Source organism: Bubalus kerabau, chromosome 3 (assembly GCF_029407905.1).
Source record: "Bubalus kerabau isolate K-KA32 ecotype Philippines breed swamp buffalo chromosome 3, PCC_UOA_SB_1v2, whole genome shotgun sequence".
NCBI classification, from domain to species: Eukaryota; Metazoa; Chordata; class Mammalia; order Artiodactyla; family Bovidae; genus Bubalus; species Bubalus kerabau.
Genome location: NC_073626.1, coordinates 49,532,971 through 49,549,478, shown reverse-complemented (window position 1 = coordinate 49,549,478; position 16,508 = coordinate 49,532,971). Strand labels below are relative to the sequence as shown.

The 16,508-nt window shown below is 39.2% G+C and overlaps 1 long non-coding RNA gene across 3 annotated transcripts in view; it reads right to left on the bottom strand.

Moving 5' to 3' along the window:
• Positions 1-16,508, bottom strand: part of LOC129646100 (uncharacterized) — a 47,360-nt gene that overhangs the window by 15,751 nt on the left and 15,101 nt on the right. For all 3 annotated transcript variants that reach the window (XR_008711693.1, XR_008711691.1, XR_008711692.1), the window contains one exon: positions 130-415. This is a non-coding gene — a long non-coding RNA (uncharacterized LOC129646100). The remainder of the gene's footprint in view (positions 1-129; positions 416-16,508) is intronic.

The following is a 16,508-nucleotide window of genomic DNA, read 5'->3' as shown; positions in this document are numbered from 1 at the left end:
AATTTTAACTTCACTGTAAATAATGTTAAAAATCCTTTATCCACCTCTTACAAGTGGATACTTACTGCTAAGTATCCACTTACTTAGTATACTTAGTATCCACTTACTTACCACCTCTTCCAAACTTACCGCTGGCCCAAGACCTTTTCTTCTAGCTGTGAATTTCCATAGAACACATTAATTCGCAAGTTTAAAGCAGTACATTTCTTTATGAATGGAAACAGGATGTTTGCAAATCAATTGATGTACTACTCTAAAATAGAAAAATTATTCCAAATAATATTAATTTATTCTTCTCAGAACAGATATGTTCCATTCACAGCCAATGTGAAAAAGACTAAAATGCATACTTCACAGTTTTGCAGGGTTGGGTTTTACTGAGTTGCCATCTAGTCTTATCTCTATACACAGGAGTCTGTAAATGAAAGAAAAACAGATAAGATTAAGAGGTATTTGAAGCCTTGATAAAGATTTCCTGGTGAATTTCCCAGGAAATGAGAATGTTAATAATTCTAAAAACTAACTAAAAACTGCTTTGACAAGTCAGCACATTTCTATATTTTGCCTTAAATAAAATTAAAAGTAGGCATAACAGTGGTCAATAGCTAAATTATAAAATAAAATTTTTGATATATCAAAAATTATGATCAAACTAAGATCATGGCATCTGGTCCCATCAGTTCAGTTCAGTTCAGTCACTCAGTCGTGTCCGATTCTTTGCGACCCCATGAATCACAGCACGCCAGGCCTCCCTGTCCATCACCAACTTCCGGAGTTCACTCAAACTCATGTCCATCGAGTCAGTGATGCCATCCAGCCATCTCATCCTCTGTCGTCCCCTTCTCCTCCTGCCCCCAATCCCTCCCAGCATCAGAGTCTTTTCCAATGAGTCAACTCTTCGCATGAGGTGGCCAAAGTATTGGAGTTTCAGCTTTAGCATCATTCCCTCCAAAGAACACCCAGGGCTGATCTCCTTTAGAATGGACTGGTTGGATCTCCTTGCAGTCCAAGGGACTCTCAGGAGTGTTCTCCAATACCATAGTTCAAAAGCATCAATTCTTCAGTGCTCAGCTTTCTTCACAGTACAACTCTCACATCCATACATGACCACTGGAAAAACCATAGCGTTGACTAGACGGACCTTTGTTGGCAAAGTAATGTCTCTGCTTTTCAATATGCTATCTAGGTTGGTCATAACTTTTCTTCCAAGGAGTAAGTGTCTTTTAATTTCGGCTGCAATCACCATCTGCAGTGATTTTGGAGCCCAAAAAAATAAAGTCTGACACTGTTTCCACTGTTTCCCCATCTATTTCCCATGAAGTGATGGGACCAGATGCCATGATCTTTGTTTTCTGAATGTTGAGCTTTAAGCTAACTTTTTCACTCTCCACTTTCAGTTTCATCAAGAGGCTCTTTAGTTCCTCTTCACTTTCTGCCATAAGGGTGGTGTCATCTGCATATCTGAGGTTATTGATATTTCTCCTGGCAATCTTGATTCCAGCTTGTGCTTCCTCCATCCCAGCATTTCTCATGATGTACTCTGCATATAAGTTAAATAAGCAGGGTGACAATATACAGCCTTGACATACTCCTTTTCCTATTTGGAACCAGTCTGTTGTTCCATGTCCAGTTCTAACTGTTGCTTCCTGACCTGCAAATAGGTTTCTCAAGAGGCAGGTCAGGTGGTCTGGTATTCCCATCTCTTTCAGAATTTTCCAGTTTATTGTGATCCACACAGTCCCATCACTTTAGGACAAATAGAAGGGGTAAAAGTGGAATCATTGACAGATTTTATTTTCCTGGATTCCAAAATCACTGTGGGCAGGGACTGCAGCCATGAAATTAAAAGACGTTTGCTTCTTGGAAGGAAAGGTATGATAAACCTAAACAGCATATTAAAAAGCAGATCACTTTGCTGACAAAGGTCTGGTTAGTCAAAGCTATGGTTTTTCCAGTAGTCATGTACAGATGTGAGAGTTGGACCATAAGGAAGGCTAAGCACCAAAGAATTGATGCTTTTGAACTGTGGTGTTGGAGAAGACTCTTGAGAGTCCCTTGGACTGCAAGGAGATAAAACCAGTTAATCCTAAAGGAAATCAACCCTGAATATTCATTGGAAGGGCTGATGCTGAGGTTGAAGCTCCAATACTGTGGCCAACTGATGTGAAGAACTGACTCATTGAAAAAGACTGTGATGCTGGGAAAAACTGAAGGCAAAGAAAAAAGGTTGGCAGAAGATGAGAAGGTTAGATAGCATCACTGACTCAATGGACATGAATTTGAGCAAACTCCAGGAGATAGTGAAGCCTGTCGTGGTGCAGTCCTTGGGGTTGCAAATAGTCAGACACAACTTATCAACAACAATGAAATATTATTCCATTTTACTCTGTTTACTATGTAAATAATATCTGTCGTCTAACATATATAAAAACAGAAATAGAGTGGATGCTGAATCCTGTCTCATTCAAGCATAAGTCATATTTTATCTATGGACACATGACATCATTAGAGAAAAGAAAATGTTCACCTCATTAAACAATGCAGTAACCATAAAATTTTATTTTCTAGATTTACTAATCATCATGATCTTTAACCAGACAGTGACTCCTGGGTTGTTGATCAGCTCCAAGGTGGCCATCAACAGTGGTGAGGCCTGAGTGTCCTCCACTCCTCAGCATCCTCCAATACCTGCTTCAGCCTTCCCAGACCCCATTCTAAGCCACTCCAGCAGGACCTTTGCCTCAACCCCCGACCCCAGGTTGACTGACACCCAATGGCCAGAGAAGATTTAAATGCTCAGTGAGGACCAGCAATGGAACAACCAGGACACTGGGCATGTCAGCCAGCTACACTGAGTGGCTGAAAGTCATGTCTCTGCTAGTTAGGGCTTGACAAAATGTGGTCCACTGGAGAAGGGAATGGCAAACCTCTTCAGCATTCTTGCCTTGAGAACCCCATGAACAGCATGAAAAAAAACAAAAAGATAGGACACTGAAAGATGAGTCCCCCAGGTTGGTAGGTGTCCAGTATACTACTAAAGAACAGTGGAGAAATAGCTCCAGAAGAAATGAAGAGACTGAGCCAAAGCAGAAACAATGCCCAGTTGTGGATGTTTCTGGTGGTGAAAATAAAGTCTGATGCTGTAAAGAGCAATATTGCATAGGAATCTGTAATGTTAAGTCCAGGAATCAAGGTAAATTAGAATTGGTCAAACAGGAGATGGCAAGAATGAACGTCAACATTTTAGGAATCAGTGAATTAAAATGGATAAGAATGTTTCAATGCCATTCTTCCAAATATCATGTATGAAATGAGTTGCCAGTCCAGGTTCGATGCACGATACTGGATGCTTGGGGCTGGTGCACTGGGACGACCCAGAAGGATGGTATGGGGAGGGAGGAAGGAGGAAGGAGGAGAGTTTAGGATGGGGAACACGTGTATACCTGTGGCAGATTCATTTCGATATTTGGCAAAACTAATACAATAGTGTAAAGTTTAAAAATAAAATAAATTTTTTTTAAAAAAATGGGTAAGAATGGGCAAATTTAGTTCAGATAACTACTACTGTGGGCAAGAATCCCTTAAAAGGAATGAAGTGTTAGTCATAGTCAACAAAAGAGTCTGAAATCAGACTTGGGTGCAATTTCAAAAATGACAGAATGATCTTGGTTCATTTCCAAGGCAAACCATTCAACATCACAGTAATCCAAGTCTATGCCCTAATCACTAATGCCAAAGAAGCTGAAGTTAAACAATTCTATGAGGACCAACAAGACCTCGTAGAACTAACACCAGAAAAAGATGTTCTTTTCTTATAGGGGACTGGAATGTAAAAGGAGGAAGTCAAGAGATACCTGCAACAACAGGCAAGTTTGACCTTAGAGTACAAAATGAAGCAGGGCAAAAGCCAACGAAGTTTTGCTAAAAGAAAGCACTGGTCATAGCAAACACTAACTTCCAACAACACAAGAGATGACTCTACACATGGACATCACCAGATGGTCAGTACTGAAAGCCGATTTGATTATATTCTTTGCAGTCAAAGATGGAGAAGCTCTATACAGTCAGCAAAAATGAGACCTGGAGCTGACTGTAGCTCAGATTGTGACCTCCTTATTGCAAAATTCAGGCTCTGATTGAAGAAAGTTGAAAAAGCCACTAGACCATTCAGGTGACCTAAATCAAATCCCTTAGGATTATACAGAGGAAGCGACAAGTAGATTCAAGGGACTAGATCTGATAGACAGAGTGCCTGACGGACTATGGACAGAGGTTTGTAACATTATACATGAGGTGGTGACCAAAACCATCCCCAAGAAAAAGAAACGCAAGAGGGAAAAGTGGTTGTCTGAGGAGGCTTAAAAATACCCGAGAAAAGAATGGAAGTGAAAGGCAAAGGAGAAAGGGAAAGATATACACGTCTGAATGCAGAGTTCCAGAGAATATCAAGGAGAAATAAAAAAGCCTTCTTAAGCAAACAAGGCAAAGAAATAGAGGAAATAAATAGAATGGGAAACGCTTGATATCTCTTCAAGAAAATTAGAGATACAAAGGGAATATTTCCTGCAAACATAAGCACAATAAAGGACAAAAATGGCAAGGACCTAACAGAAGCAGAAGAGAGTAAGGAAAGGTGGGAAGAATACACAGAATAACTATGCAAACAATTTCTTAATGACCCAGATAACCACGATAGTGTGGTCACTCACCTACAGCAAGACATCCTGGAGTGTGAAGTCAAGTGAGCCTTAGGAAGCACTACTATGAACAAAGCTAGGGGCACTGATGGAATTCGAGCCAAGTTATTTCAAATCCTAAAAGATGATGCTGTTAAAGTACTTCACTCAGTATGTCAGCAAATTTGGAAAGCTCAGCAGTGGTCACAGGACTAGACAATGTCAATTTTCACTCTCATCTCAAAGAAGGGCAATGGCAGAAATTATTGCAACTACTGTACAATTGCACTCATTTCACATGCTAGCAAGGTTATGCTCAAAATCCTTCAGCTATGTCTCAGCAGTACATGAACTGAGAACTTGTAGATGTACAAACTGGCTTTAGAAAAAGGCACTGGAACCAGAGATCAAATTGCCAACATTCACTGGATCATGCGGAAAGCAAGGGAATTCCAGAAAAACATCTACTTGTGCTTCATTGACTAAACTAAAACCTTTGACTATGTGGGTCACAACAAACTGGAAAATTCTTAGAGATGGGAATACCAGACCATACCTGTCTCCTGAGAAACCTGTATGCGGGTCAAGAAGCAACAGTTAAAATTGCTTCATAATACAGGGAGCTCAAACTGGTGTTCTGTGACAATCTAGACAGGTGGGATAGGATGGAAGGTGGGAGGAGATTTCAAGAAGGAAGGAATGTATGTATACTTACAGCTGATTCACATTGATATATGGCAGAAACCAGCACAAAATTCTAAAGCAATTACCCTGCAAGTTAGAAAGAACCCAGATATGGAAAAAGTGACTCGTTCAACATCAGGAAAGAAGTATGACAAGACAGTATATTGTCATCCTGATTATTTAACTAATGTGCTGAGTACATCATGTGAACCATTCATCTTTAGCTTCTTCGGTATCGGTGGTTGGGGCATAGACTGGATTACTGTGATGTTGAATGGTTTGCCTTAGAAACGAACAGAGATCGTTCTGTCATTTTTCAGATTGCACCCAAGTACTGCATTTTGAACTCTCATTGACTATGCTATGCTATGCTATGCTATGCTAAGTCATTTCAGTCGTGTCCAACTCTGTGTGACCTCATAGATGGCAGCCACCAGGCTCCCCCATCCCTGGGATTCTCCAGGCAAGAACACTAGAGTGGGTTGCCATTTCCTTCTCCAATGCATGAAAGTGAAAAGTGAAAGTGAAGTCGCTCAATTGTGTCCGACTCTTAGCGACCCCATGGATTGCAGCCTACCAGGCTCCTCCATCCTTGGGATTTTCCAGGCAAAAGTACTGGAGTGGGGTATGAGTGCTACTCTATTCCTTCTAAGGGATTCTTGCTTACAGTAGTAGATTTGAATTAAATTCACCCATTCCCGTCCATTTTAGTTCACTGATTCCTAAAATGTCAACGTTCACTCTTGCCATTTACTGTTTGACCACTTCCAATTTGCTGATTCATGGACCTAATAGTCCAGGTTCATATGCAATATTGCTCTTTACAGCATCAGACTTTAACTTCCATCATCAGTCACATCCACAACTGGGTGTTGTTGCTTTAGCTCTGTCTCTTCATTCTTTCTGGAGTTATTTCTCCACTGATCTTCATTAGCATATTGGGCACCCACTGACCTAGAGTATTCATCTTTCCAGTATCGTATCTTTTTGCCTTTTCATACTGTTCATGGGGTTCTCAAGGCAAGAATACTAAAGTGATTTTCCATTCCCTTCTCCAGTGGACCACATTTTGTCTTCACCATGACCCATCCATCATGGGTGGTCCTACGCATGGCTCATAGTTTCACTGAGTTAGACAAGGCTGTGACCCATGTAATCTGTTTACTTACATTTCTACGATTGTGGTTTTCATCCTGTTGGCCCTTCAATGGATGAGGATAAGAGTTTTATGGAAGTTTCTTGATGGAAGAGACTGGCTGTTGGAAAACTGGGTCTTGCTCTGGTGGGCAAGGCCATGCTCAGTAAATCTTTAATCCAATTTTCTGCTGATGGATGGGGCTGTGTTCCCCCACCATAGTTTGGCCTGAGGGGGGTTAGGGTGACCTCCTCCAAAAGGACTTATGCCAGCATGCCACAACTCCCAGGACTGCTGAGTCAGTGTCCCTGACCTCACAGGAGGCCACTCTCAACCAACACCTCAACCGGAGACTCCTGAAGACTCACAAGCAAGTCTGGCTCAGTCTCTTGTGGGGTCACTACTCCTGTCACCTGGGTCCTGGGGTACACAAGGTTTTTTGGTGCCTTCCAAGAGTCTCTGTTTCCCCAGTCCATCTTGACCTACTAAAGGTCAGTTTTCATTCCAATCCCAAAGAAAAGCAATGCCATAGAATGTTCAGACTACCACACAATTGCACTCATTTCACATGTTCACAAGGTAATGCTCAAAATCCTCCAAGCAAGGCTTCAGTATTACCTGAACTGAGAAATTCCAAATGTACAAGCTGGATTTAGAAAAGGCAGAGGAACTAGAGATCAAGTTGCCACCATTCATTGGATCATAGAAAAAGCAAGAGAATTCCAGGAAAACATATACTTCTGCTTCATTGATTACACTAAAGCCTTTGGCTGTGTGGATCACAAGAAACTGTAGAAAATTCTTAAACGGATGGGAATATTGGACTTAACCTGCCTCATGAGAAACTTGTATGCAGGTCAAGAAGCAAGAGTTACAACTGAACATAAAACTGGTTCCAAATTGGGAAAGTCAAGGCTGTATATTGTCAAAATGCTTATTTAACTTGTATGCAGAGTACATCATGAAAAATGCTGGGCTGGATGAAGATTATGGGAGAAATATCAATAACCTTAGATATACAGATGACATCACCCTTATGACAGAAAGCAAAGAGGAACTAAAGAGCCTCTTGATGAAGGTGAAAGAGGAGACTGAAAAATCTGGCTTAAAACTCAATAATCAAAAAAATGAAGATCATGGCATCCAGTCCCATCACTTCATAGCAAATAGATGGGGAAACCATGGAAACAGTGAGAGACTATTTTCTCGGACTCCAAAATCACTGCAGATGGTGACTTCAGCCATGAAATTAAAAGACACTAGCTCCTTGGAAGAAAAGCTATGACCAACCTAGACAGCATATTAAAAAGCAGAGACATCACTTTGCTGACAAAGGTCCATATAGTCAAAGCTATGGTTTTTCCATTAGTTATGTACAGACGTGAGAGTTGAACTGTAAAGAAGGCTGAGCACTGAAGAATTCATGGTTTCAAACTGCCATGTTGAAGAAGACTCTTGAGAGTGCCTTGGACTGCAAGGATATCAAATTACTCAATCCTAAAGGAAATCAATCCTGAATTGGAAGGACTGATGCTGAAGCTGAAGCTCCAAAACTTTGGCCACCTGATGCAAACAGCTGACTCTTTGGAAAAGATCCTGATGCTGGAAAAGATTGAAGGCAGAAGGAGAAGGGGACAACAGCGGATGAGATGGTTGGATGGCATCACCGACTCAATGAACAAGAGTTTGAGCAATCTCTGGAAGTTGGTGAAGGACGGGGAAACCTGCCATGCTGCAGTCCATGGGGGGTCACAAAGAGTCAGACACAACTTAGCAACTGAACAACATCATGCAAAATGCTAGCTGGATGAATCACAAGCTGGAATCAAGATTGCTGGGAGAAATATCAACAAACTCAAATATGAAGATGATACCACTCTAACGGCAGAAAGTGAAAAGGAACTAAAGAGCCTCTTGATGAGGGTGAAAGAATAAAGTGAGAAAGCTGGCTTGAAACTCAGTATTCAAAAAACTAAGACCATGACCTGAATAGGCAGCACTATGGAGAAAGACTGGCCAAAGAGGCCTTCTGATCACCAGCTACAAGAGACTCAAAAAAAAAAAAAAAAAAAAAAAAAAAAGACTCAAATAGGGCCATAACTCCTGCGGCAGAGGTAGTCTGTGTCCCTGCACACTTGGCACCGCCAGGGTCCCTGCAAGCCAAGCAGCTGCACCACCTTCATGCTCAATCCTCACTGGGGCAGAACTGCCACAGGCAAAAAAAAGTCTTGCATCTATGGGTGCAGGGTCACCTCAGTTCTGTCCAACTCTTTGTGACCCAGTAGACTGTGGCCTGCCAGGCTTCTCTGTCAGGGAGGTTTCTTCAGGGAAGGATATTGGAGTGTATTGGCCAATACTGGTTACCATACCCTTCTAGAGCACTATATTTCCTGCTGCCATAGCCGCCAACTCCCCTGAGTACCTGGTGCTGCCAGAACCCCTGTGACCCAAGCAGCTGCACCACCTACACACTTGGCCCTCAGAGGGGCAAACCCAAGTCCTCCAGGGCAGCCTCAGGAGCTAAACCCCAGTGGATGACCCACATGCAGAGGTGGAAAGAAAACCACAGTTGAAACCCAGGGGCAGTGTAGCTAAGGAAGAAGACCCAGAATCCTCCCACCAGGTGTACAAACAGCAGATTAAATGCACACAACCAACTAGGCAGACTGTGTGTCTATGGAATAGATAAAAGAACATTGAGAGTTGCCACAAAAGAAAACACACTAGTTCTGTGGACATTAGAGGCAAGAACACACAGGAGTAGGACCAGATTAGAATCTGAGCTGCCCCCACAGCAGGTCCAGAGACCAGCCCAGTGTTGGAGGCCATCCTAGGGAGGTGAGGCAGACTGCGGCTCCCAGTGAGGGAAAGGACACTGACAGCAATGACTCAAGAAAGACATTTATTATTCTTATGTTTTGACTTGTTTTGTAGATTCTTTTTGATTTTTCTTCCCCCCTCCCCCACTGTTGTAGTTGTTGATTTTATTGGCACTATGAAATCTAATTAAGCTTTTGAGGTTTTGGTTTTTTTTTTTCTCAGTCACATTTTGATTGTTGTTATAAACCTCTGCCTCTACATTGGGCTTTTGCTGTTCTGTGGAGTTTTGCTATTTTTTTTTCTTTTCTCTTTTTTTAATTTTTAAAACCTATTATTTTTTTCTACATGTACTCCTTTGTTTGCTTTTCCTACTGTTCTTTTCCCCTTGCAGTTAATCTTTAATGTATATACATCTTCTTTATCTACCTCTATTTAACTCTGCATATCTATTCTTTCTTTCTCTCCTTTCCTCTAAACATATTTGTTAATTTTATTTTCATTGCTTTATTCCCCAATTGGTACCTTGCTTTAGTTTTGTTTTCCAGTTTGTGCTTTAGTTAGCTTTGTTCTGGCAGATATAATTTTAATTTCCCTCTGTTCGCTGGGTTAATCTATTGTACTTAATTTTTGTTGGACTGTTTTGATATTGCTTATGGGTATCTTCCCTGGTGGCTCAGATGGTAAAGCATCTGCCTACAATGCAGGAGACCTGGGTTCAATCCCTGGGTTGGGAAGATCTCCTGGAGAAGGGAATGGCAACCCACTCCAGTATTCTTGCCTGGAAAATCCCATGGACAGAGGAACCTGGTTAGGCTACAATCCATGGGGTCTCAAAGAGTCGGACACGACTGAGCGACTTCACTCATTCATGGGAGTATATGTATATGTATATATTCAGTCACACTTTTATTGTTGTTATAAACCTCTGCCTCTACATTGGGCTTTTGCAGCTTGGTGGAGTTTTCCTTTTTTTTTTTTTTTTTTTTTCCTTCTTTTTTTCTTTCTTCTTCCATTTTATTTTTTTTCTTTTCTTTTTTATAATTTTAATTTTTTAAAACCTATAATATTTTCCCTACATTTGTTCCTTTGTTTGATTTTCCTACTATTCTTTTCCCATTGCAGTTAATCTTTAATGTATATAAATCTTCATCTACATCTATTTAACTTTGCATATCTATTCTTTCTTTTCTTTCCTCTCAACATATTTATTAGTTTTGTTTTCATTGCTTTATTCTCCACTTGGCACCTTGCTATAGTTTTGATTTCCAGATTGTATGTTAGTTTTGTTCATAACTTGTAAATATAATTTTATATTCCTTTGTTCACCAGATCAATCTACTAAACTATTTTTGTTGGGTTGTTTTGACATTGCTTATGGCTGTATATGTATATGTGTATATTCCACTATTTTAATTATTATTTGCCTGATTTTGTAACTGCCATTTGTCTGGGGGTCATCTCTGATTTCTCGATTTTGGATATTTGTTTTACTCTCACTTAATGCCATAACAAGCCACTTGTGGAATCTTCATTCCTGACTAGAGATCAAGCCTTGAGCCTTTATTGTGGGAGCATTGACTCCAAGACCCTAGATTACCAGAGAACTAACCCCTAGGGAGTATCAAATAGTGAGAACTCACAGAAAGGAAACCACTTGAATACAAGACCCGGCATCACTCAACCAGTAGCACCCTGTGCACGACACCCCATCTAAACAACAACAACAACAAATACAAACCCAATCATCAGCAGACAGGATTACCACCTCACTCAGCCTTGCCCATCAGAGAAAAATCAAACAAACAAACAACAACCACAAAAACCTTAGCATAATTCTCACCCTATACAAGGCTTTACACAAACTACTGGATCAACTTTAGGAGGGCAGAAACCAAAAAGAAGAAAGAATTCAACCTTCTTCAAGGAAAGAATTAAACTTTCCTTGAAACCTGGAAAAACGAGAGACCCCAAACACCATAAGTTAAAAAAAAAAAAAAAAAATGAAAGGCAGAGAAATACTACACAAATGAAGGAATAAACTAGAAACACAGAAGTCCAAATAAATGAAGAGGAAAACTACCTGAAAAAGAATTCAGAATAATGATAGTAAAGATGATTTAAAAAACCTTGAAAATAAAATGGAGACAATGCAAGAATTAATTTAAAAAGACCTAGAAGAATTAAAGAATAAACATACAGAGACAAACAACACAATTACTGAAATTAAAAATACTCTAGAAAGAATCAATAGCAGAATATCTGAAGCAGATATTTTATCCAGTAAAATGGAAGATAAAATGGTGGAAATAACTTCTGAAGAGCAGAATAAAGTAAAAAGAATGAAAAGAATTTAGGATAGTCTCAGAGACCTATGCTGCTACTGCTGCTGCTAAGTCGCTTCAGCCATGTCCGACTCTGTGTGACCCCATAGACGGCAGCCCACCAGACCTATGAGACAATATCAAATGCACCAATATTGAATTATACGGGCCCCAGAAGAGGAAGAGAAAAAGAAACGGTGTGAGAAAATGTTTGAAGAGATCATAGTTGAAAATTTTTCCACCATGGAAAAGGAAACAATCAGGTCCAAGAGGCAAAAAGGATATACAGGATATCCTGTATCCCATACAGGATAAACCCAAGGAGAAACATGGCAAGACACATACTAATCAAACTAACAAAGATTAAACACAAAGAAAGAATATTAAAAGCAGCAAGGGAGAACCAACAAGTAACATACAAGGGAAACCCCATATGCTTAACAGGAGATCTTTCAGCAGAAACTCTGCAGGCTAGAAGGGAATGGTAGGATATATTTAAAGTACTGAAAGGAAAAAATCTACAACCAAGATTACTGTACCAAACAAGGATCTCATTCAAAATTGATGGAGAAATCAAAAGCTTTTCAGACAAGCAAAAGTTAAGAGAATTCAGTACCACCAAACTAGCTTTACAACAAATGCTAAAGGGATTTATAAAGTCAAGAAATACATGAGAAGAACAAAGATCTACAAAATCAACCCCAAACAATTAAGAAAATAGTAATAGGAACATATATATCAATAATTACTTTAAATGTAAATGGTTTAAATGCTCCAATGAGAAGACACAGACTGGCTGAACGGATACAAAAACAAGACCCATATATGTGCTGTCTACAAGAAACCCACTTCAGACCTAAAAGACAGATATAGACTGAAAGTGAGAGGATGGAAAAGTATATTCCACGCAAATGGAAAGCAAAATAAAGCTGGATGAGCATCCTCATATCAGACAAAGTAGACCTTAAAATAAAGAAGATTACAAGAGATAAGGAAGGACACTACATAATGATCCAGGGATCAATCCAAGAGGAAGACATAACAACTGTAAATACCTATGCACCCAACATAGGAGCACCTCAATACATAAGACAAACACTGCTGCTGCTGCTGCTGCTAAGTCGCTTCAGTCGTGTCCGACTCTGTGCGACCCCATAGATGGCAGCCCAACAGGCTCCCCCGTCCCTGGGATTCTCCAGGCAAGAGTACTGGAGTGGGTTGCCATTTCCTTCTCCAATGCATGAAAGTGAAAAGTGAAAGTGAAGTCGCTCAGTCGTGTCCGACTCTTAGCAACCCCATGGACTGCAGCCCACCAGGCTCCTCCATCCATGGGATTTTCCAGGCAAGAGTACTGGAGTGGCTGTTGCCTTCTCCAAGACAAACACTAGCAGACGTAAAAAGAGAAATTGACAGTAACAGAATAATAGTAGGAGACTCCCCACTCACACCTATGGACAGATCATCAAAACATAAAATTAAAAAAGAAATACAAGTCTTAAATGATATATTAGATGAGATGGATCTCACTGATATCTTCAGGACATTCCATCCAAATGCAGAAGAATACACCTTCTTCCCAGGTGCACATGGAACATTCTCCAGGATAGACCACATTTTGGGTCACAAATCAAACCTCGGTAAATTTAAGAAAATTGAAATCACATCAAGCATCTTCTCCAACCACAATGCAATGAGACTGGATATCAGTCACAAGAAAAAAAACTGTAAGAAACCCAAACACATGGACATTAAACAACACGTTTCTAAATAACCAACAGGTTACTGAAGAAATCAAAAGGGAAATCAAAAAATTTCTAGAAATAAATAACAATGACAACAAGACAACTTAAAACCTATGGCATGAAGCAAAAGCACTTCTTAGAGCGATTTTTATAGCAATACAAACGTACTTCAATAAACAAGAAAAACATTGAATAGACAACCTAACTTTATACCTAAAACAACTGGAAAAAGAAGAACAACAACAAAAAAAAATTAGTAGAAGGAAAGAAATCATAAAGATCTAAGCAGAAATAAATGAAAAAGAAATGAAAGAAACAATAGTAAAGATTAATAAAACTAAAAGCTAGTTCTTTGAGAAGATAAACAAAATTGACAAACCATTAGCCAGACTCAAGAAAAAAAGAGAGAATAATCCAATCAACAAAATTAGAAATGAAAAAGGAGAGGTTAAAACAGACAATACAGAAATACAAAGGATTATAAGAGACTATTATGAACAACTATATGGCAATAAAATAGATAACCTGGAAGAAATGGACAGATTCTTAGAAAAGTTCAACCTTCCAAGACTGAACCAGGAAGAAATAGAAATTATGAACAACCCAATTACAAGCACTAAAATTGAAGCTGTGATCAAAAATCTCCCAAAAAACAAAAACCCGGGATCAGATGGGTTCACAGGAGAACTCTATCAAATACTTAGAGAAGAGCTAATGCCTATCCTTCTAAAACTCTTTCAAAAAATTGCAGAGGAAGGAACACCTCCAAACTCATTCTATGAGGCCACTATCACCCTGATACCAAAACCAGACAAAGACAGCACACAAAAAAAGAAAACTACAGGCCAATATCATGAATGAATATAGATGCAAAACTCCTCAATAAAATTTTAGCAAAGTGAATTCAGCAACACATCAAAAAGCTCACACACCATGATCAAGTTGAGTTTATTCCAGGGATGCAAGGATTCTTCAACATACACAAATCAATCAATGTGATACACCATATTAACAAGCTGAAAGATAACAATTATATGATAATCTCAATAGATGCAGAAAAAGCCTTTGACAAAATTCAGCACCCATTCATGATTAAAACTCTTCAATAAATGGGCATAGAAGGAACCTACCTCAACATAGTAAAGGCCATATATGATAAGCCTACAGCAAACATTATTCTCAATGGTGAAAAACTGAAAGCATTCCCCCTAAGATCAGGAACAAGACAAGGGTGTCCAATTTGGCACTATTATTTAACATAGTTCTGAAAGTCCTAGCTACAGCAGTCAGAGAAGAAAAAGAAATAAAAGGAATCCAGATCAGAAAAGAAGTAAAGCTCTCACTGTTTGCAGATGATATGATACTATACATAGAAAACCCTAAAGATACTATCAGAAAATTACTAGAGCTATTCAGAGAATTTAGTCACAGAATACAAAACCAATACACAGAAATCACTTGCATTCCCATACACTAACAATGAAAAATCAGAAACGGAAATTAAGGAATCACTCCTATTCACCATTACAACAAAAAGAATAAAATATCTATGAATAAACTTACCTAAAGAGACAAAAGAACTGTACACAGAAACTTATAAGACACTGATGAAAAAAATCAAAAATGAAATAAACAGATGGAGAGATATTCTGTGTTCCTGGGTAGGAAGAATCAATATTGTGAAATGACTAAACTACCAAATGTCATATACAGATTCAATGTGATCCCTATCAAATTACCAATGGCATTTTTCACAGAACTAGGACAAAAAATTTCACAATTCATATGGAAACACAAAAGACCCTGAATAGCCAAAGTGGTCTTGAGAATGAATGAAGCTGGAGGAATCAACTTTCCTGACTTCAGATTATACTACAAAGCTACAGTCATCAAGACAGTATGGTACTGGCAGAAAAACAGAAATATAGACCAACGGGACAAGATAGAAAGCCCAGAAATAAACTCAAGCACCTATGGGTACCTTATTTTTCACAAAGGATGCAAGAATATACGATGGGGCAAAGACAGCCTCTTCAATAAGTGCTGCTGGGAAAACTGGACAGCTACATGTAAAAGAATGAAATTAGAACACCTCCTAACACCATACACAAAGATAAACTCTAAATGGATTAAAGCCCTAAATGTAAGACCAGAAACTAGAAAACTCTTAGAGGAAAACATAGGCAGAATACTCAATGACATAAATCAAAGCAAGATCCTCTATGACCCACCTCCTACAGTAACGGAAATAAAAACAAAAGTAAACAAGTGGGACCTGATTCAACGTAAAACATTTTGCGCAGCAAAGGAAACTTTAAGCAAGCTGAAACGACAGCCCTCAGAATGGGAGAAAATAATAGCAGATGAAACAACTGACAAAGGATTAATTTCTGAAACATACAAGCAGCTCATACAACTAAATGCCAGAAAAGCAAACAACGCAATCAAAAAGTGGGGAAAAGACCTAAACAGACATTTCTCCAAAGAAGACGTACAGATGGCTAACAGACACATGAAAAGATGCTCAACATTGCTCATTATTAGAGAAATCCAAATCAAAACTGCAAAGAGATATCACCTCTGTATCAGCCTATAGGTGTGGGATGAAGTGGGGGATGGGAGGGAGTTTCAAGAGGGAGTGGATATATGTATGCTATGCTATGCTAAGTCACTTCAGTCGTGTCCAACTCTGTGTGACCCCAGAGATGGCAGCACACCAGGCTCCCCCGTCCCCAGGATTCTCCAGGCAAGGGATAGATGTATACCTATGGCTAATTCATGTTGAGGTTTTACAGAAAACAACAAAAATCTGTAAAGCAATTATCCTTCAATTAAAAAATAAATTAATTTTAATAAAAGATGTGGAAGTCAAATAACTTATTTCACTAAGTCAAATACTCTGTGTTATCACTGACATGTGGAATCTAAAACAAAACCAAAAAAAAGTACATAACAAAAGAGAAGCAGAGTCACAGGTATAGAAAACAAACTAGCGGTTACAGTGGTGAAAAGCAAGAGGGAGCAAATCAGCAGATTGGGATTAAAAGAGACCAACTACTATGTGTAAAATAAACAAGCATTTATTATTTACACATGTTTACTGTGTGTAAAAATAAATAAAATAAATATA